Genomic DNA, 20452 nt, shown 5'->3' on the forward strand with positions numbered 1-20452 from the left:
GCCGGGCACGCGCGGAGCGGCCCCGGCCCTGGGACTGAGCGGGGCTGTGTGAGGGGGCCGCGGGTTGTGAGGGGCGATGGCGGGGCCGTGAGGGGCACTGAGAGCTGATGGAGGGGTGGTGAGGGTAGCTGTGGGGGCTAATGGGAGCTTTGGAGGCACAGGAGGCTGTGACGGGTGACGGTGAAGGACTGTGAGGAGGGTGCAGGTCAAGGTTGAGGGAGTGTGAGGGGTGATGAAGGCTGAGGGACCTGATAGGGGCTGTGAGGGATGGTGGGTGGCAGTGAGGGGCAGTGTGGGGCAGACAGGGTGGTTGGAGCAGTGTTGTGATTAAGAGTATAGAAATTTGGTGGAAAAGAAACCCCTTGTAAGCCAACTGGTCGTTAGAGATCAGAGATGGTCAGGGTAGCTAGGCGTAATCTCTGATTATAACCAGTTTGGCACTGTAAGTGGTTGTGTTCAATAGGAACTTCCATGAGCACAGGTTGTCAAACAGGGCATGTTCAACATCGAGTCTGGAAATGTTCAATAAGAATTTTCACCATCACAGATTCATGAATAGTGTGTTTTATTGAAGCAGCAGAAGTGCAAGGGGGAATAACGGTGAGGTTGTATGTTTTTTTAGACTTTCAGAAGAAATTCTTTGCTCAGATGGTGGTGAGGCCCTGGCACAGGTGCCTAGAGAAGCTGTGGCTGCGCTGTGCGTGGAAGTGTCCTAGGCCAGGTTGGCCAGGGGTTGGAGTAACCTGGGACAGTGGAAGTGACCCTGCCCATGGCAGGGGGTGGAATTGAATGAGCTCTAAAATTCCTTTCAACCCAAACCGTTTGGAGATTCTGGAATTGCCCTAGATGGATGCACTAGCTGTGATAGAGTTCTAACAGTAACAATAGTGTAGTGTTAGCCCCAGTAATAGTAATCATCATCATCTTCTGTAGAAGCTTACAATGAATGCTTGGGAGGAGGGAGAGAAGTAGCCTATCAACTGTCTCTGAGGTCCTTTTGGGTCTTCCTCCTAACTAGGTGAAATTTTTGCCTACCTTATATACAGCCCAATCTTATCCCGCTGCTCCTTCTTCACATATAGCATGATCTGAGCAGAGAGCAGTGTAATACACTAATACATGTGGGACTAATGTCCTTAAGGTGATTAGCATATGCAGGGTTGTGCATTTTAATATCCAAATGACTCCTAATCAGGAAAAAGTTGTTTGTTTGATGTTTTGCTTTACTTTGTTTTGTTGTGGTGTCCTTTGAAGTTCTGGTCATGCAGCTTTGTTCTCATTTACTTCATTCTTCAGAGCAGAGCAGGAACATCCCATCTCCGCAGGACCTGCTCCTTCAGGGCCTTTCCTGATGTCAGCTATGCAGCTCTCCATCCACAGAGATAACACAGAGGGTACACAGCACACACTGTATGTATTAAGCCTTAGCCCTTGCTTAGCTCCTTGCTCATCATCCCACAGACAGCAGTGCTGTGCGAGGAGAACTCGGGCTGTGCTTCTGCCCTGAGGCCTGGGAAAAGTTAAGCGCAAATACTAGAAACAATTGTTGCTTTAGGAAAGCTTTAAAATCTGACTACTTTTGTGGTTAGTAACAATGTGTCTGGGTTTTTGTATTCTGGTTTGTTTTGGTTTTTTTTTTTCGCAAAGCCTACAATGGCCAGGACAGAAATTGGTTCATTTTAAAGATGAAAGATTTCCATAGAGTTTATTTGACTTGGCTTGGCAACAGTGTTCTGTTTACGACTGGATAAATAACTGCCACATTAAAGATTATTAACTAGCAATGCTTCAGTGGCCAATAAAGCACTAATCTTTTATATGGTGTTGTACATGTACACAGCTTTGGATGGCTGTATCTTGCCAAAGAGATAACAAATCCCTTACCCTGAAGGTTTACAATCTAAAGGAAACCACAAAGAACCACAAGGAAAGTACAAAACATGATAATGAAACATAAAATACACAGAGGACTTGGAGCCACTTGCAGCTGCATTTTAAACAGGGACTTAAGAGGGTGTTCTGTATTTACCTTAAAGCTACTGGGCATTGATTAGAGGAAAGATAAAATCCTTGAGTGGTTTGGGTTGGAAGGGACCTTAAAGTCAATCCAGTCCCATTCCGTGCCATAGGCAGGGACACCTTCCATTAGACCAGATTGCTCCAGGTCCCGTCCAACCTGATCTTGAACATTTCCAGGGACGTAGTGGCCACAGCTTCTCTGAGCAACCTGTGCCAGGGCCTCAGCACCCTCACTGTATAAACCTTTTCCTAATACCTGGTCTAAATCTCCCCTCTTTCAGTTTAAAACCATCCTCCCGTTTCCTGTCGCTACAGGCCCTACTGAAGAGCCTGTCCTCACCTTTCTTACAGACCCCTGTTAAGTCCTGCAGACAGACACAGTAGCCACTGTGCTGTGACAAATGGTCAGTGGTGTCTCAGGCAATGGCCAGACAGGGCAGTTCCACTGCCCCAAACTGGGGAGAAGCAGAAAGTAGTCTTTGTAATGTGCTTCATTGTGACTGGTTAATGCCACTGTGGACAGCTGTCAACTCGTAGAGCATGAGAGCCATTTCCAGAAGCTGATGATAAATCATTTGTTTATCCAAATATAAATTGGAAATATATACATTATTTTATATTCACTTGTGTTTGATTCTGCAGGGTCCTCGAGGACACTTCCACACATGTAAAGTTCCTTGTGCCAAATGAAGCTGAGCTAGCAAGGAAAGCGGGTTTAAAAGAGGATGAAAGTAGACGGAGAGGTGAGAGAACAGCATTTGCTAAGGTTTTATAGGAGGATGAAAAACTTTCATCTGTCTTCAGTATTTATAGATCCTTTCACTGTAATATGTGAGACCTATGTATTTTGCATACTTGGGCTCATGGTACCCCTCTGAGGTAAAGCAGTGCTGCTATTCTCATGTCCCTCCCAGGAAACTGCAGCAGAGACAGTGTTCACATGGGGAAATAAAAACTGGGGATTGACAGGCTTTAGAAAAGCAAGAGCAGACACAGGGAGAGGAACTAGACTCCTAGAGTTTATTTGCTGAAATGTGAACCATGATTGGAGCTGAACATACTGTTTAGCCAGACAGTTGTTCTCAGTGTTCTGAAAGTAGGAATAAATGAAGGCTCTCTCCAAACTTCTGTCCTGATGCTCAGTGGTGCATTATTGAGAGATATTTTTGGAGTATAATGATGACTAAAGCCTCTGCATAGCCTGATGGTTTTACTTACTTACAGTACTCTGGGTGCCATAGGGGGATAGAGTTCAAGGAGGCAGAGATGAGATAAGATAAAGGGCACAGAGATAAGATCAGTGTGGGAAAATCTTTCAGGAGAGGGGCCTGTGTGAATAAAGGATAAAAGGACACAGCAGTGTGTGGACTTGTACAGGTGGTGAAAATGGCAGGTGATATGGGCAGAGGGAATGCTCTGTGCTGTAAAACTTTGGAGCCTACATGGCTATATGAGTAATCACCAACCTGTGTTCAGGCTGTTGGGCTGTCTGTGACTGTGAGAGAGAGGATGAAGACCTTGCTCAAGTAGTTGGCTGATGGCAGGTGGAAAACATGTTTGAATGCATAAACTCCTCTTCCTGGAGGAAGACGTTCATTGCTGGCAGCTTTACAGAAGCCAAGGAATGCCAAGGCTTCTAAGCAGAACCCTGCAGTGGTTCAAATAAAGAGCAAGATCTGGTGGGCCCCTGGGCATGGAAGGCAATGAGTCTACAGAGGCTTTCTAGGGATGAAAGAAGGATCTTTGTTTATATTTAACTAGTTCCCAGAGTTTTGAAACACTTTCACGTAGCATGAAATAAAGTAGTTCCGCAAGTGCAGTTTGGATGAAGTCTATGACCTTTGGGTTTGTGCCTTGATGGTGGCTCCTCTCTGTTCTCTGAAAAACAAGTGAGCTCATACTGAACCGTTCCTTTGTGTGGGAATGCTATTCTCTGTGAATATACATTTTCCAGAACCTACAGGAACATAAATTTCTCTGGTGTGTACAGTTGTATATCTCACATTTTCTTAGGAAACCAGGCTGGAGTTATGAACTAAGCACTTGATGTAATGGAGGCTTTTTGACAGGGGCAGTGGGAGGACTGGAAAGCTGGATTGGGAAACCACATGAAAGCAAGAAAAGAAAAGCAAGTGAGGAATGGCTAGGTGAATGGAATGCTCCATCACATGAGACCTATCCTCCTGTGTGTCAAACAGCCTTGGAGAGGAGATTTGCACTGGTATAAGATGGGCAGAGGAGCAGCTGGAGGATGATCGGAGAATGCCAGGAAGTACAGAGGTTCTTAGGCCAAAACCTAAGCTGAGCTAGTAAAACAGTGGCTTTGCTGGTCCCACAGCAATGGGTTTTGCCCTGGGCTGCTTGCATGGAAAGCTGATAAGCCTCGGCAAAGTCTGACCTCCTGTGGGTAAAACTGGGAATTGCTAGGGGACAATTAAGCAAATCTTTTTCCTATCACGTGCCAGCATCTTAATGAGAGGTTTGCTCAGTGGTGTGGATCACTTCTCTTCCATTTGCTGCAGCCAAATGTGGTCCTGCCCCTCTAGATGAGCTGCTGATGTTACTCCTGACAATGAGGGTGAGTCTGATGGTCCTAAAACTGGGAGAATGCTGGTGGATGTTTAAATGACGCAAAAGGAGTGTGGTCATGAAGGCAGCCAGGCATTTCTCTGTAACTGAAAGAAGTACTCTGTGCACACTGTGTTTTCCATTTGGTTGGATGGGTTGCAGCCAGCTTTTCCTGTTTCTTTGTCCCTTCCCTTGCCCCAGCTCTGGCAACTCCTGCCTCTTTAGGGGTGAGCAGCCCCTAACATTGTACCATGAATGTGAAAGGCTGTCTTCTGATACTGGGTGATCCCCTTGATGTGGAGAGGGGATTTGTGAGAAGAGAATTAGCAGTTTCCCTTTAGGATAACTTTAATCCCCCTCATCCGTGAGGAGACTGTAGTGGTGCGTGATACATTCCCAGCATATCGCACCAGGTATTCCAGAGTGTGATGTTGCTTGTTGGGATCTAGCTTTGGTTTCAGGTCCTGCTGTGGTGTTCCATACCTGGTAGCATTGGGTCCACAGAGATTCCTCTGGCTACTGAGCATCTTTGGAGCACTTTTACCAGCTCCTGACTGTGAAGGAGGAGTGTTCATTGCAGAAGGATCTTGCACATGACAATTCGCCTCCCCCATGGGGTTCCTGCCTGATGACCTGTGGGATCTTAGGGAGTGGCTCATAATCCAAGGGCTTTTCCTGGCAAGGTGATTCTGAAGAAATTTGGTTTATTCCAAGTGCAGGTGTATCCTATAAGCTCCAGGGACTGTTGGTCAGTCACATGCTACAGACATGGATAGATAACTAAATGTTGCTTAATTTGTGTCCACTGTCTTTGATGTTGGCTTGATCCCTTCTTCCTCCTGCAGTCCACTGCAACCAACTCAAACACACCACCGCCTTTTCTCAGGAAGCTCATTGGCTTTCATCAGGCAAAGCAGGAACATTTTTGGGCTATTGGGGTCCCTCATTGTATTATGTCTCTGTCTGGGCTACTGGCTCTGGGTCTTCAGGGACTCTGGTGCATTTACCTCATAGTGTGATTGAGTGGGAGCAGTGAGGGATCTGCAGACTTCCCAGCAAAGGTGACTGGACAAGTAAGTTCAAAACCAGGCTGCGATCCCATGGATCTGCTTTTTAGAGACCTGAGAATAGGCTGAACCTCCCTGGCTGAAGGGTAAGAAGGTATGGTACCCAGATGGCCTTTGCCTGGAGAGGGATCCTGTCTGTCCCAGCCAAACAGCCAGGGCAGGCTCAGCTCTCAGGAGGGCTCTACACCAAAATCTGTGGCACTGGGTGCTCTCAGGCCTGCCTGTGTTCTCTAATGCAAAGCAGAACCTGCAATTACTGTTTCCAGAAGGTGTGAAATGGAGCTGGAGCAAAAGCAGACTGGTGCTCAGGCCCAGGCCTGGTCCTTGCAGCCTTTGCACCTGTGCCAGAGCATGAATTGCTGCTCTGTGCTGTTGCCCCTCATCCCTTTGCACACTCTGTTTTCGTTAGTGTGTGCTCTTTGGTTAAGGACCCTTCTCACTTCCAGCTGAAAAAACACTTTCCATCGTGTGTAAAATCCAGCTTGGTGCTAATAGGCATCTCCCCCTACCTTCCTCCCTCCCCTTTACCACCTTTTCTGCAGTTGGCAGGACAAAAAAGTGTCACTATTACCTGACTTATTATTGGCACGGGACTGTAATTTATGACATATGCTTGGTAAAGCGCCATGCTGAAAACATTTATGGCCCTCTGAGTCCTGTGGGGTGGTGGGGAGAGCAATGGCTGTGGAGGGGAAGGCAGTTGTTCCACCCTTGCAAAATACAGCACAGTCCAAAGGTTTCCTCTGCCTTCTGACAGCAGCACTGTGGGCAGTGGGCTCAGTGCCCTGCTCTGCTGATGTCAGAGTAGGTTGAGACACCAGTGCCCAGAACAGATACAAGGTTTTTCTGTCCTTAGGAAACACACAGTTTCTCCCTTTGGAAATTTATTGAATTTCCTATCTTTATTGCTTTTAGTCCTCTACAATCTTACCCCTCAGGCAGGATCTCAGAACCTGTCCTCGTGTTCCTCATACAAATGTCACCTCCTCTTTCCTCCCCTGGCTTCAAGGCCCTGTTCTCTCATGGGAGGGTCTGCAGCTGCTGCCCCATGTGCAGCAGGTCAAGCACACAGCAGCTGTGAAAGGCAGGCATTGCAGCAGGACAGCTGCCCTCCAGCAACCAGGTTCGTGCTCTGTCTGTAACAAACAACCTGATCGTTTAGCTCTCCATGTCTGGATTTGATCTGAAAACGTGCTGTGGACAGAAGAGGGCAAATAAATTGTCATTGCTGTAGGTGGGCTAGATTTGAATAGCAATCTAAGGGGCAAGGAAAAGTCCTGGCAGCAGTGACTTTTTCAGTGATTGAAGAGAGATTTGTGAGAAATGGGACTTTATATCCCAGTCTTGAGATGAGTGGTATGGAAATTTGGCATGGGAAAGAGTTTTTTGCCCTGGGCTATTTGCTGATTACTGAAAACTTAATGTTGACTGTTGAGCTCCTCTCAGGAAAACACCATAGTTCATCTTTCAGAGGTATTTGGAGTTTGGCTGTCTGCCCTGTCCACTTATTGTGATTCAAAGGTTGGGAACAGCATTTCCCAGGTTCAGGAGCACACTTTCCCTGAAGTTGCTCAGTTAGAAGGAGCATTTACTTGGTGTGCAGTGAGGCAGGCTCTATGTACACTGTGGGGAGGGATCACATGGCAGTTTGTCCTCTTTCTTTGGTTCAGGTTTTGCCAGCTGCTGGGTGAGAAGCAGGTCTCTGCAAGAAGCAGAAGCCTTCTGCTTCGACAGTGCCATGTGTGCATTCATGTGCTGGACCTGAAGGAGATGTTCTGGCTGGTGTTTGAGTCTTAGATGCTCTCTGCTACTTGCTGCAAGATAAAGCCTTGGGAGCTTGATGACATGAGTAGATGTGCGAAGCCCAAAATGCCAAGATAATGCTGCTTCCAGAATCATCATCCCTAGCTGCTGTTATTTCTGGACATTTTGTCCGAAGGGTCTCAAGGCTCAGGGTTTGGTCTGGGAGAATGCCTTGAGCTGGAGTTGCTTCATTCCTGCTGTGGTTGGACAGAATGTGTGTTATGGATGGCATTTATTTCCCCAAACAGCAGAGATGTAGCAGTTTGCCATCTGGTGTAATTTTGTCCTCTGAGCTCCATCTGTCCTGTGCAGTAGGGAGAGACTGAAGACTCCTGTGAGTGAATCAGCTCATTTTGTCTTAAGCACTATTGGGTGGAGCAGGTTGCTCTGGAACTGATTCTGCTTCTTCTCACTGGAGCTTAGATATTTAGGTGCCAAGCTGGGTGCTAAAACCAGAGATGAAAACCCCTCTTTTCACTTTTTGTGTGAGGGAGGGAGTGGAGACTCTGTGGAGTCTGAGCCACCTTTAAGCCTGGTTCGGTTGACTGAGTTCCAGACATCCCATGCCCAGATCAAATCTCTACCTGAATCCCAGAAAGAGCCCCCCTTTCTCAGATGGTGAGAAGCCGATGGGTGGTGCTGGATCCTGCTGAAAACAGGGTAGAGCTACAACCTTGAAAGGTTTCCCAGTGTCCTGCAGGGTGAAAGCAGTTTAGCTGACAATAAAACCTCTCCTGGGTGTGAGATTATTCAATGGGAAAAGGTGGGGGGAAATGGTAAAAAATGGCAGCCTGTCTTAAGAGAGCTCACTGTATGTGCACCTGATAAAAATCATAACATGGGATCAGCTTTCTTCTCTGCTTTCTTGGCTTTTGGCATGTGTAACCAAGCTCTGGCAGGCAGGGCAAATTTCCTTCTCCCTGGGGTCATTAAAAAAGACCATTTCCCCATTTAAAGAGTGAGAGGGAGATGGAGATGGAAAGGGGAGCTGAACCAGGCAGCAGGCAAGCCCTGCCCACACTGATGCATGAGTTAGCAGAGCCATGTCTCTCCCACCCCCACCACTCTTCATGGCGTTAGGCACGTGGGATTGAGGGGGGCTGGATGGGAATGAAAGCAAACACACATCTGGAAGTTCCTTCAGTTAATTGGGCAATTATTCATACCACTCTTGCTGGAAGCAGCCTGCTACTGCTGAGCCAAAACCAACAACAACAGACTATGGGCATACTCCATCTCTGCTTGGAGTGGGGAGGCTTGTGTGGCAAGGTGGGGCTGCAGAGAGTGAGTTAAGCAGTCAGGGCAAGCACCCACTGCTCCTGGGCTGCTCTGCTTGGCTGTAGAGGTGTGTAGGGAAACCCTAGAGACCCTGGATATGGTGAAATGCTTGAGAAGCACTTGTTTCACAGCGCATGTGGGCCCCAGGTGGGGATGGGGAAGCTGCTGCTCAGGACCAGCATGAGAACCCAAGTCAGCCTGTGTTGGGTTTTATTAGGAGCTTGGCAGGCTGTGGTGTTGGTGAAGGTAGTCCAGGCACAGCTGTGCCCTGTAGCACTTTACTCCTCGTAAATAGTGGATTCACTGCCATTTCTGCCCAGCTTCCACCTGAGTGAGGCTCCAGCAGCTCATGTTCACCTTTTCCATCCCTCCTCCTTCACCTTCCTCACATCCTTGGTTCCTTCTTAGTCTGACAGGAATGTCACTGCATGTCCCCATTCCCTGCCTGTTTTCTGGTACAGGTGCTGTACAGATGAAGTTCTGGGGGAATGTAGAGCTAGATGGCCTTGTCTTTGACAGTTCATTTCCCAGGATTTGCCTGTGAGATGGGAGCTGGGAGTGACCACCTCAGTCTGAGTGGCTTTCCCTATGACAGGCCTCAGCAGATCCTCAGGGAGATGATGTTCAGGAGTTCCCTGGACACCATCAGCCTTGAAGAGTTGTCTCTCCTCCTTCTCATCTCTGTATTTGGTGGGATATAGGGTTGCTCCTGAGGCTGAATTCTCTGGGATTGCGTATCAGTGTGACAGACCACATCTTGAAAGCGTTTCTGTGGAACTATGACTGACTGCTTTTTGAGTGCTTTGCCATTCCCTACTTGCTGCCGAAGCCCACAGGAAGCCTCCTCCTTCCAGCAGAATCTCCTGATTGATAAAAACAATCCTCTTCTCTTAAACCGTGCCTGCTGCACAAGTTGGGGGTGCTGTGTTGGGCCCATCTGCTTCCCACTTTGCCTGAGAGCACATCTCTGTCACTGGGAGTCATTGTGGCAGCCTCAGAAATGCATGCTGTGCTGGGCTCCACCAGCATAATTGGAGCCAGCTCCAGCCAAGCCCAGCTGGGATATGAAAGAAGAAGAATTCCTATGGTTCCCTTTTTCCTTGTCTTTTTCCTTCTGCCATGAGATGGGTCTTCTCTAAAGAAATTTATTGCCATTAACTCAAGATCTTCCTTAGGATAACATAAATCAGACAGACAGTTTGGCTCCAGGATGAACGTGCAAACGTCAGCAAGGCTGTAATGGGTCACGCCATGGAGCTGTTGAGTACAGGATCTTCTCCACAGCATTACTGGAGTGAGTGCTGTAGGAAAGAGCTGGAAACAATGCATGCATGGCATGTGTTGTCTTGCCTCTTCTCTGATGGTCCATGGATGTGGTGAAAGGTTTATCTAGTGGGTGATCAGCAAATATTTTGTATCTTTGTTTGTCCATTTTAGAAGTGTCTTAGATGGTGCTAAGTCGGGCTTGGGGATGTGAAGTTCTCTGCATGAGCTTTAGTAGTGGTCTCAAAAGTACTGTGAGGACATCTCAGCATCAAAAAAACACTGTAGAGAGGGGAGCATAATTCCCAGTTTTACAGGAGGGAATGAAGAATTTAAATGACTTACCCAAAATTTCAGTGGGAATCCTTAATAAAGTGTGGTGTTGAAACCAGATTCTCAGACTGCTGTGACTTGTTCAGCTTTCCTCTTTGATAATCACCCACACAGAGATCTAAGTTAGCGTTAGAACTTACCCTTGAGCTAATGCAGAAATAAACCTAACTGAAGGGAAAGCCTTCCTTACTGTCTAGCTGGATGACTGTACTGGAGAAGGAGGACATGGCCAGGTGGAGAGGGCAACCAACAAAACCTGCTTTGTCAAGGATTAGGAAATGGAAACATTGCTGAGGGTCCAGCTGAGGAAATATGATCCTGAAGGTGGTCAGAAAATCAAGATTTGTGGTGGAAAACAGTTTCAGGAAGCAGGAGAGAGTTTGGGACAGGATCTGTTCAGCGAGAAGGGAGAGGGTAGAGCCGCCAGCTTGGTGGAAGGGATGGGAAAGGTAGGAGGGTATGTGGAGCTGGGCACTGAAATGGAACAGTCAAGATACAAGCACCAAGGGACAGCTCTTGCTCTCACTGAAGGGAATGGACTGACTCCCATTGACGTCAATGAGGGCTGAACTGGGACCCTTGCGAGAAATATATTGAACACAGACAAATCCAGCAAAGTCAAAACAGATGATGCAGGCTGCTTAATACAGTCACAGGGAGCTGATTGCGAAACCTCCTAAAGAGGCAGTTCTGTAAAGCAGCAAGCCCAGTAGGCTTCAGCCTAGGAGAGGAACATGGGAGGCTGTGGTCCTGGAGAAGGCATACCCAGGATGGAAGTCTGAAATGGCATGGGATGTGTCCTCATTGTGCTTCAGCATAACCCCACTTGGCCAACTTGCTGTGTGACCTTCTTAGCTATTTTACCATATTCCAGGTACTTTTTCTTGGGCTTCCCCTGTCCCAATAATGGAGCTGTTCTGAAGCTGGAGGTGTGGACAGACTGGACAAGTTGTCCCAGAGAAATACATGGCTGTACCTCAGCTGGCAGTGGGGGGCAGCTGTGTGTGCATATGCCTAATCCATGGCACATGCAAGTCAGTTCAATTTAGCCAATGTGACAGAACTGCACTAAGCTAGCTGAAGTGACCTTATTTGCACGGACTAAGCAAATGCACATGGACTGTAAGGCTGACATGCAGTAACCGCTTACCATGTGATAGCCGGATCCTGTGTTTGTGCTCAGCCTCTGACTCATCACCCCAAACTCTTCCCTTGCTGTGCTTCTCAGTCCCTTGTTCTAGGTTCCCAGTGCCTGGTTTCCTCTGCGTCAGGGATATCTGTGATCCTACCACAGCCTGTGTCTGTCCAGAGAGTAGTTTCAGCAAGTCTCCTGCTCTGCTCCATGGAGTCTCAATGACCTGCTCCAGGTTCAGGCTCTCCTAGTCCTCTTCTGAGGATACTCAGCCAGTCAGCTCCCTGTGGGAACCCAGGTCATGGCTCAGAGTGTATCCCCTCACTCCACAAACCCTTTCCAGTCCAGCAGGCCTCCTTGGGCATGGGCATCAGGACCTGCCTCTCCTCCATCTTTACTTTCGTTCCCCACTTGGAGAAAGCATAGATTCCAAACATGGCTCTACCCTTAGAAAGCAAGAAGATGTGGAGCACTCTAGTGAGGTCAGTAGCGAGGTCTTGGCAGTATCTACTCTCTGGCACAGTGGGAATTTGGAAAAGGTGATGGAGTTGAAAGGAGAGAGCAGGAATGAAGTTACTAGTGTGGAATACGAAGCTGAAAATAGAAAGAGCTGGGTTTCTGAGTGTGCTCCTAAGGATGTGTCATTCCTGACCAAGCACTGGTTCAGGCTGAAGAGCAGAAACTTCAATGAAGCTACATTTTACACCATGTTGAAACAGAATTCAGTCCAGAAAGATCCATTTCCCCTAAACCTGGAGTTGTACCACAGTTGTAGCTATGTTATGACAGAAGGGACTGATCAAAATCACCTGATCTGTAGGTGGAAAATTCAAAGGAATGGGAAGAGTGCAGGAGTGGAGACAGCCAGGGGGCATTGTTGCTCTTAAAATGCTCCTATACTGTATACACAGTTTAGATGTTTTGGGAAGAGCAGAATTTCACTTTTGATTCCCCATGGATAGGCTGGACTGAAACTTATCTTCCTTTTCACCCAGAATCCACTGAAACAGCAGCATCTTGTACAAAGGACCTGCTTCTTTGATGTAAGAGTGATGTTTGGTGGGGATTCCAAGAGTGTACACAGGAACAGGTTACCTGCAGTGGGTATTGAGGCATTGCCTGAACTTTCAGGAATGGAATGAGCAACATGAAAGTTCTGGGGCGAGCAGACATGAAAGACACCGAGAGGGGCCTCTGTCAACTATGCCAGATGCAAAAGGAAGGCTATGGGAAAGTGTGGGCTTGCTGTAAACTGGGGTGGAGGACCTAAAAACAAAGGGCATGAAAAAGGCAGATATTCAACACTTCTTTGATATTGAGACCTATGTTTAATGCCCTTTTAAATGGCTTAGAGCGAGATGGCTTAATCTCAGCGAGATTAGGGACAACCTCTGAGGGCACAGCTGATAGTCAAAGGGCACTTCACAAGCTGTCCTCTATCCTGTGCTGTGATGTGCATTTCAGGGCTGATGGCCTGGGATTTTCTGCTACCCTCACTGTTTGTTTGCTTCTGGCTCTCATTTCAGGCATCCCTCTTTCTTTGAAGATGCTGGATACAAACACTGCTTCTCTAAGTTAGTGGCTGAAGGGACTGCATTAGACTGGTCACACCTCAGCAAGTTAAATTTGCACCCTGAACCATAGTTGTATGTTTGTGGGCTTCCCACAGTAACAGTAGCACCAGGATGTAATCACAGCATTGTCACATGTAAGCTGCTGCATCAGCCTAATGCACTTTTGCTAAGGGCTTGCCTCTGGGTAGTGAGGTGGGAAAGGACCTGGATATGAGAGGAGGTGTGTGCCTGAAGGAACCCTGCTCCAGGTTAGCTCTCCAGCCACAGCCTGGCACAGAGCTGCTTCCCTCTCCATGCAAACTGGCACATGGGGGCTGTGTTCTTGGAGAGGAACAACCTGAGTGGTTCACCCTGTGTGGTGAGGTAAAGGTGTTTCTGGAAGGACACACAGCATCATCACCTCCTTAGCTGGGCCCAGCTGTACAGCAGTACAAGCAATACTGTGTCTTCTGGAGTGCATCTGGGACAGTCTTCTCCGTCGGTGTTCCTACTTTTCCTTATTCATGGGCATATCATAAAGTGAGGAGTTATTATTGGTAAGACTGATTTTTCTCTCTCCCTTGTCTTTTTATAGCAAACACTGCTCCTTTCCACGTTCCACGACTCTTCATCTCCCCTGGATATCTGTATGGGTATGTTTATTGACATGGCAGCTTGCAGCAGTCAGTACTGCCAAAGTCAATGTGTCCTGTGTCTGTTGAGGGTGGGCTGGGGCTATCAGCTTTGTGTCTCCTGAGAGATACCAAGACTGTTTGTTGATTTTGCCTTTGGCTGGTGTTAGATAAACAGTGAAATTGTATTATTTTTGTGCTTCTTATTATGACCAGCTTAAGCACTGTAGTGGGCACATCAGTCACTGACATCATTGTTTCCCCTGGATTTTGCTCTGAGTGTTTGGTGAAACCTGGAGAAAAAACACCATTATCTTTGAAAATCATCTGGAAGGGTGAGAAAATCATGACCCTTATGCCGTTCTGGGACCTAGCTGTGGTTGATGCTGCCACATGGTTGATGCTGATATTTTGGGGTGCTGGTCTCACGAAGTGGGGGGCTGCTTCTGCCCATGAGGTACAGGTATTCCCATCATTCTGCTTATCAGTGTTAAATTTGCTCTTTTATGGTGGTGACATCCTCAGTGCAAAACCAGAGGCAGCAAGCCTGGGCAGCCTATTCAAGGAAACCTTACCTCTCAGGGCTCTCTTTTCTCTGGTGGATCCTCTGGTGTCCTGGAAACTGTGAGTCCTGCCTAAAGTTTCTGCATGAGGAGATGTTTCGGGAAACTCTGTGTACTCTTTTCTGGTGTCTGAGCTCTCACAGCAGCTTTCTGTATGGGGTCCTCCTATGCAACTGGTGAAGAGAGGAATCCCATGCCACAGGTCTTGTTAGACCTTTAGCTTCTTGATGGCTCAGTCTGATTTGGGTGAAATTTGTTGATGAGTTCTGAGCTGTTGGGGATGGATGAACAAACAGAAACAGCGTGATTGCTTAAGTTTTTTTTCCATTGGAAACTAGGCTGAAGGAGCCAGCTCCACTATTCCCTATGGCATTGCTTATGACCAAAAACATTGCAGAGATAATGCTTCCTGGTACCTGCATAGGATGTTTTGTTGGTGTAAACTTATTCTGTGCCTTTGGAAACAGCTGACAGATCTTGATATGCAACAGCTGGCCTGAAATGGCAGATCCTGCTGCACCAGAGTTTCAAGCAAGAGGCAACCAGAGGAGAAAACTGGGTGAAGAAATGTGTGATCTTGGGCTTTTTCCAACAGAAAGCAAGACCTGCTGACACAGTGGGGACACAGAAGTAAGTTGTGTTCTCTGGTGTTGGGGCCTTTCAAAGTGAGTATGCTGGCCCTGGTAGAGTGGGCTTGTGCCAGACAGGTCCTTCCTACTGGACTTCAAAAAGCAGGAGGATGAAGATACTGGGAGAGATGACCCAAGTAGTTTTTTGGTCTGATTTTACTCATAACTTGGGACTTTTGTTTGTGATACAAATGTAAAAGTTGAGGCCCAGTCTCCCTCTACAGCACAGCAGAATAATAGAATTTTAGAAACTCCTGAATTGGAAGGAACCTACAAAGATCATCGAGTTCAACTCCTGGCCCTGCACAGGACAACTTCAAGAATCCTATCATGTGCCTGAGAGCCTTGTCCAAACATTTCTTGAACTCTGAGAAGCCTCGAGACATGACTACTGCCTGGGGAGCCTGTTCCAGTCTCTGACCACCCTGAACAACCTTTGTTGTGTGAGTGAACAGCCTTTTCTTAATATTTTATCTAAACGTCCTCTGACAAAGATTCGTACTTTGATTCTTCACCATGTGTCAACAAATTATGCCTAATCAGCAGGACTAGACCATGTCACAGTTTCCTTCCAGGCTCTAAGTCTAGCTTTCCTTCTCACAAAACTCAGTGAGGGAGAGGGCAGGTCAGAGAGTCTGCAACTGGTGTGAGTGATGGTTTAGCACAGACAGCATATTGTGGACCACAAAAATGGGGAGTGGAATTGCTGCCTGGTGTGATTCAAGGCTCTTTATAAAGCACAGAAGAGATAAGGAGAACCAGGCAAACTATCCTTAGTAAGATAAACAGAATAATACAAAGTGAGTTACCAGTTGAGTTAGGAAGAACAATTGCTGAGAGCAACAAAGGTGTTTCTTGACAAAGAACTACAAACATTTTAAAAGGGAGGCAGAATAAAGAGACCATGAACAACTGGGTAGGCTGTGACCTCCTCTGAACCTGAAGAAGGAGGAGCCTGGCAGAGCTCCCAGGCACATCATCTCCACATGTCTGATGCTCTGCAAACATCTTCCCAGCACCTTGAGGTCTTGATAAACACAGTGGTGTAGCACTGTAAGTCCAGGACAGTGCCTGACAGCGCAGCTCCTGCTGCCTGAACTAACTGATTTTGGCATCAAGTGGGATGGATGGCTGTTATCCTGCTGTGGAGCTGTGATGTGATTTGATTCCCACAAAATACTGGTGCTGAAATGTGTTTCTGGGTCCTACAGTTTGGGTACAGCTGGTGTTTCTTTGGACTGTCTCATACTTCTCAGTCCTCATCATAGAAGCCCTTGGAGAGCAAAGATGAAGAGCTGAAAGACCTTATTTTTACATTACAAAAAATACTCTTTCTGACTTCTTGTTTTCTATCATGACTGATCACACCGCCAGTCTCCCTTTCCCAGTTCTTCTCATGGCATGTAGTGAGATTCCTGTGGTTGTCCTGTGCAGGGCCAAGAGCTGGACTTGATGACCCTTTTGGTTCCCTTTCCAACTCACGATATTCTGTGGTTCTGAGTTTTCCACCCCTCTGTAACCATCCATCGCCCTTCTGCCCCATCCTTTATCTCTCTCCTGCAACCTCCCTGTGGGATGCCATGAAAGCAGATATATTGCCAGTGGTACATGGAGATGGTTCCTGCCATACCAGCGCTGTCTGTGAGCTGTCTGTATCCTTGTGCAGTTCCTGGCATGAGTCTCTGCATGTCAGTTCCATGCATTGTGGTCATGCAGCTGTTTGTGAAGCCAACTCATGGCTGCAGTATTCCATGCATTTTCCACTGATTGCAGCACCCATGCAGTCACGGATGGCAGCTGCCAGCAATGTGCCAAACAGCAACAACACATCAGTATGTCAGCACTGTCCTGTGGTGGTTGTCCCAGGACACCTCAGAATAGCTTGACCCTGGAGCCATGTGTTTTCCATGTGAGTTCCCCTCCTCCCTTAGTGGATTGTACAAGGTGATCTCTGGAGGTCTCTTCCACCCTCAAGCATTCTATGCAGTAAGAATTCCCCCCTGCAGGAGAGGATGTTCCAGTACTGGGGTGGCATGGCACCTGGGGTCTGTAGGTGTGGGGAGGTGCTCCCCTGCTGGGGCAGGTAGTCTTGTATCCACACTCAAAGAGGAGAAGTGCAGCAAGTCTTTTTCTGGGAAGTGAGTTCAGGGAGCTGGGTACTCAAGTGATAAATTGCTGGACTGTGTAGATATGTGTCCTGTAGCCCTGTGTGGCCCTCCTGGCCAGAAGACTAGGAGCACTTTAGAAACAAGACAGCAAAGATGTGCCTAGGGTCCATGGAGCACAATCTCAAGGAACCAAATATTTGCTTTCCTAATGCTGGTCCTGGGAGCCTTGGCTACCTGAGATGATAGTGTGTTATTTCAGTTGGGCAGGCTGAAACACCCAGACACTATAAGGTTTTTCTGCAGAACCAACCTGAAATCTTTCTTGGAGGCTGTGTGTACACCTGTCTGCCACGGCAAAAACTATCCATGTATGAACCCATTTTACAGGACAGTTGGAAACAGGTGCTGAGGTAAGTTGTAGGTTCCCTCTCTGAAAGCACTGTCCTGGCTGTAGATTCCATGCTGTGCTGGACCACAGAGCTTCATGGTATTCATCAGGATCTTTGCACAACTTGCCTCCACCCAAGGCTGCTGTTGTAACTTGACCTCAGCTTCAGCATGCCATCTGCTTCCCTTCCCTGAGGAAGTGAGCTGGCTCCCACATCCCTATCAGTTGCTCTGAAATAGGTAGGGAAAGACTGTAATATTGGCATAGAGGTTCATTTGACTGCTCCTTCCCACGCTCCAGATAATGCCACTGGGATGGGCTGGGATGTTTTGGTGCATGGACAAAGTTCTGCAGCAAGTGGCGGTGAGGTGAATGATGCTGGAGGCCTCCTTTGTGTTTTCAGAGCAGGGCAGGGTGTGCCCGTCCAACAGAGGCACCCTTGCGGCTGAGCCTGCTACAGGCCAGCTCTCTGAGTATACACACTTGTGAAGGACTGGATCCTTATGCTTTGCAAACCCTTTTTGCTTGTGGCTGAGGACACTCAGGATTGAAATAAGACAGCACCTATTTGCTATGCTATGTGGCACCTCAAGTTCACACTGCATCAGGACCTGACCCTGCCTGGAGTCTCTACCCACAGGCAGAGGTTTCCCTTGGTCACAGCAGCTCTGCTCTGTCTCAGATGAAGCTGCCTGTGGGCAGACTCCACCCAGGCCTGTGGTTCCATCAACACCTCCTGCACTGGGGGTGCATCTGCCTGGAGCTGGGCCTGCCCAGGGGAGCTGGTGTAGGACAAGCACGCACAGCCAGGGGTTGTCTGCAGCCCCTGTTCGCTGTTGGTCCTGACACGGTGCCCTCACTTTTCTTTCCCTGCTCTGGCTCTATGTTGTGAAACATTGACTGCCTTACACCAATGAGATGGCCAGGCAGCAAAAGACAGCTAAGGTTTATTTTCTGGTCATTCAGGGCTCAGGTTCTCCCATGCTGCTTACATACAGCATTATGAGCAGGGCAGGGGTACAGTGTCAAAAGATGAAGATCTAGGGATAGGGCAAATGCTAGGAAGAAGAGGGATCATCCCAAAGCAGAGAGAAGCAAAAACAGTTACAGAGAAGACAGTGAGGAGCTGTTTCAGGAGAGCCTTTGCTGAGCTCTGAAGCCTGATGGTCCATAGGCCAAGTCCTCAGCCAGTGCACAGATCCAGGCACTGAACAGCTCAGGGACATCGTGCAGTCACTGTCACAGACCTACACCCAGCTGGAGACCTGCACCTCCTGAAAAATGCTCCTGCTGAGCTCTCTGAGACCCTCACAGCTCACCTGGCCAGGGCTGGTCAAGACAGCCACAGAGATTCACCCTGGCATAGGAGCAGGGCCTCAGGAGAGAACAGCATCCCAGCCACAGTGCTGCTGGCAGTGGAGCCTGCCAGGGAATTACAGATTAATGTAGAACTGAGCTGAGATGAAACTCTTTGGATCAGGACCACAACCAAAAATATTTTGAGTTGGGTCAAACTGATCCAAACAAATCTGTTTGTTTCCTGCTTTCCCAGCATGCAGCCAGTCTTAAAGGTCACAGAGCTGAAAAGTGTGGCTAGGCACAAGTGGATTTTCCTTTAGGAAAATTAGAGTGACAAAATTTCTGACCAACTTTGCCCTAAGGGCAAACAAGTGGATGATTCACCTCTCCCAATTTTAGACCTCTTTGTGAGGAGCTGAGACGAGGAGCCCTGGAATGCAGAAAGTTTGGCATCTATAGCCAGCACAGAAGTTCCCACTCCTGAGGGGACAAGGCCAGCAGGAGTGATGGCTGGTCTTCTGCATATTCCTGCATGCTGAGTGGAAGCTGGGACTCCTCAGAGCAGCCCTCCAAACTGCTGACTTGGGAAGTGGGAGCCTTTCCAAACCTTGGGGACTGTATTGACATGGTGTGAAGGTATGCAGGACAGGTTTAGGCAGACAGTGACAGGAACAATCACACTTACCCTTTTGACAATTCCTTTTTTGATAACTGCCTGTATTGTTAGCCTGCATCAGCCAGTGACTCAGAGATGGAAATGTGCAGGGACAGGCTTTGTAACTCTCAGCTGCTGGGTCCTCATTCTTTCCCAAAAGCAGGGCCCTGATACCCTGATCCACACCCCTGTGGGCCAAGCTCTGGAGCAGCTGCTGATGATGGCAGGAGTAGCCTGTGGGCTGCTCTCCTTTGCAGGTGTCTTGCTGCAGGCAGCCACGTTGGAGGAGATGCTCGGAGCTGGAGAGCTGTTGGCTCCCACCTGAGCGCAGGTCACTGATCCAACCCAAGGGCTCCCAGCTCTGTGCTGTGAACTCACTTCAGCATCCTGCCGATCCCCGAAGTGATCTGACCCACCAGGTTTTTCTGCAGGTGGGACCACCCTGGGAGGCTGCGTAGCCATGGGAGAGCATAGTGAGGCACTGGCTGCTGGCGAGGTGCGCTGCTTGCCCCATGGCCAGCTGAGGCCTGCCGTGCTGCTGCGGCTTCCTGCAGTTCCACGCCCGGTTCCTGCGGGAGCCCGGCTCTCCCAATCAGGTGTGCTGAGGGAGCTGGCCCAGGACATCCACTCAGCAGCCAGGGATTCTGCTGCTGGAGAAGCAGTGCAGAGGCCCGATCTGTGCAAGCAGCTGTGTGCACTTAGAGCTGTGAGCAGGAGCACACTGGGGTACTTAGTGTGTCCCTCATCTCTGCTGCTGTCCTGTATCTAACTGATGCAGGCTAGCTTCTAAACTAAGAAATTGCCCTTCAAATTTGGCAATGTCACTTTAATTCACAGATGTTCGGATGTATTTGGCAACGGGGGTCTGTTTTTATTAGTAAAATTGCAGCATATCATACCAAAAAGTTTGGTTGCATTGCCCTTGTTGGAAGGAATGCCAAATGCAAATCCACTTAGATGAGTGAACTGGATTTATAAACTTCCTTTTGCTGTGCCTATTAAATAGGTGGCAAGCCAGGGCCTTGGAGTTTCTCTCCTTTTCTGGTGTGGGAGCTGAGTGCTGGATCAGGAGCAGCAACAGAGAGTGCTCTGACCCTGCCCAGAGCAGAGCTGCCTGCCTAGTGCACACTTAACCCCACCTTGCCTGAAGCCAGCTGGGAAG

General features: G+C 48.2%; 1 long non-coding RNA gene across 2 annotated transcripts in view; it reads left to right on the forward strand.

The window, feature by feature from the left end:
- The first annotated feature begins 40 nt into the window (after positions 1–40).
- LOC117004105 overlaps positions 41–20452 on the forward strand; it is a 38801-nt gene continuing 18389 nt past the window's right edge. The window contains exons 1-5 of one of the 2 annotated variants that reach the window (XR_004419586.1): positions 41–1410; positions 2662–2762; positions 13612–13669; positions 13865–13983; positions 14174–15283. This is a non-coding gene — a long non-coding RNA (uncharacterized LOC117004105). Of the gene's footprint in view, positions 1411–2661; positions 2763–13611; positions 13670–13864; positions 15284–20452 lie in introns of both variants that reach the window. The other variant, XR_004419585.1, reaches the window with a different exon arrangement.

Source organism: Catharus ustulatus, chromosome 16 (genome assembly GCF_009819885.2).
Source record: "Catharus ustulatus isolate bCatUst1 chromosome 16, bCatUst1.pri.v2, whole genome shotgun sequence".
Classification (NCBI taxonomy): domain Eukaryota; kingdom Metazoa; phylum Chordata; class Aves; order Passeriformes; family Turdidae; genus Catharus; species Catharus ustulatus.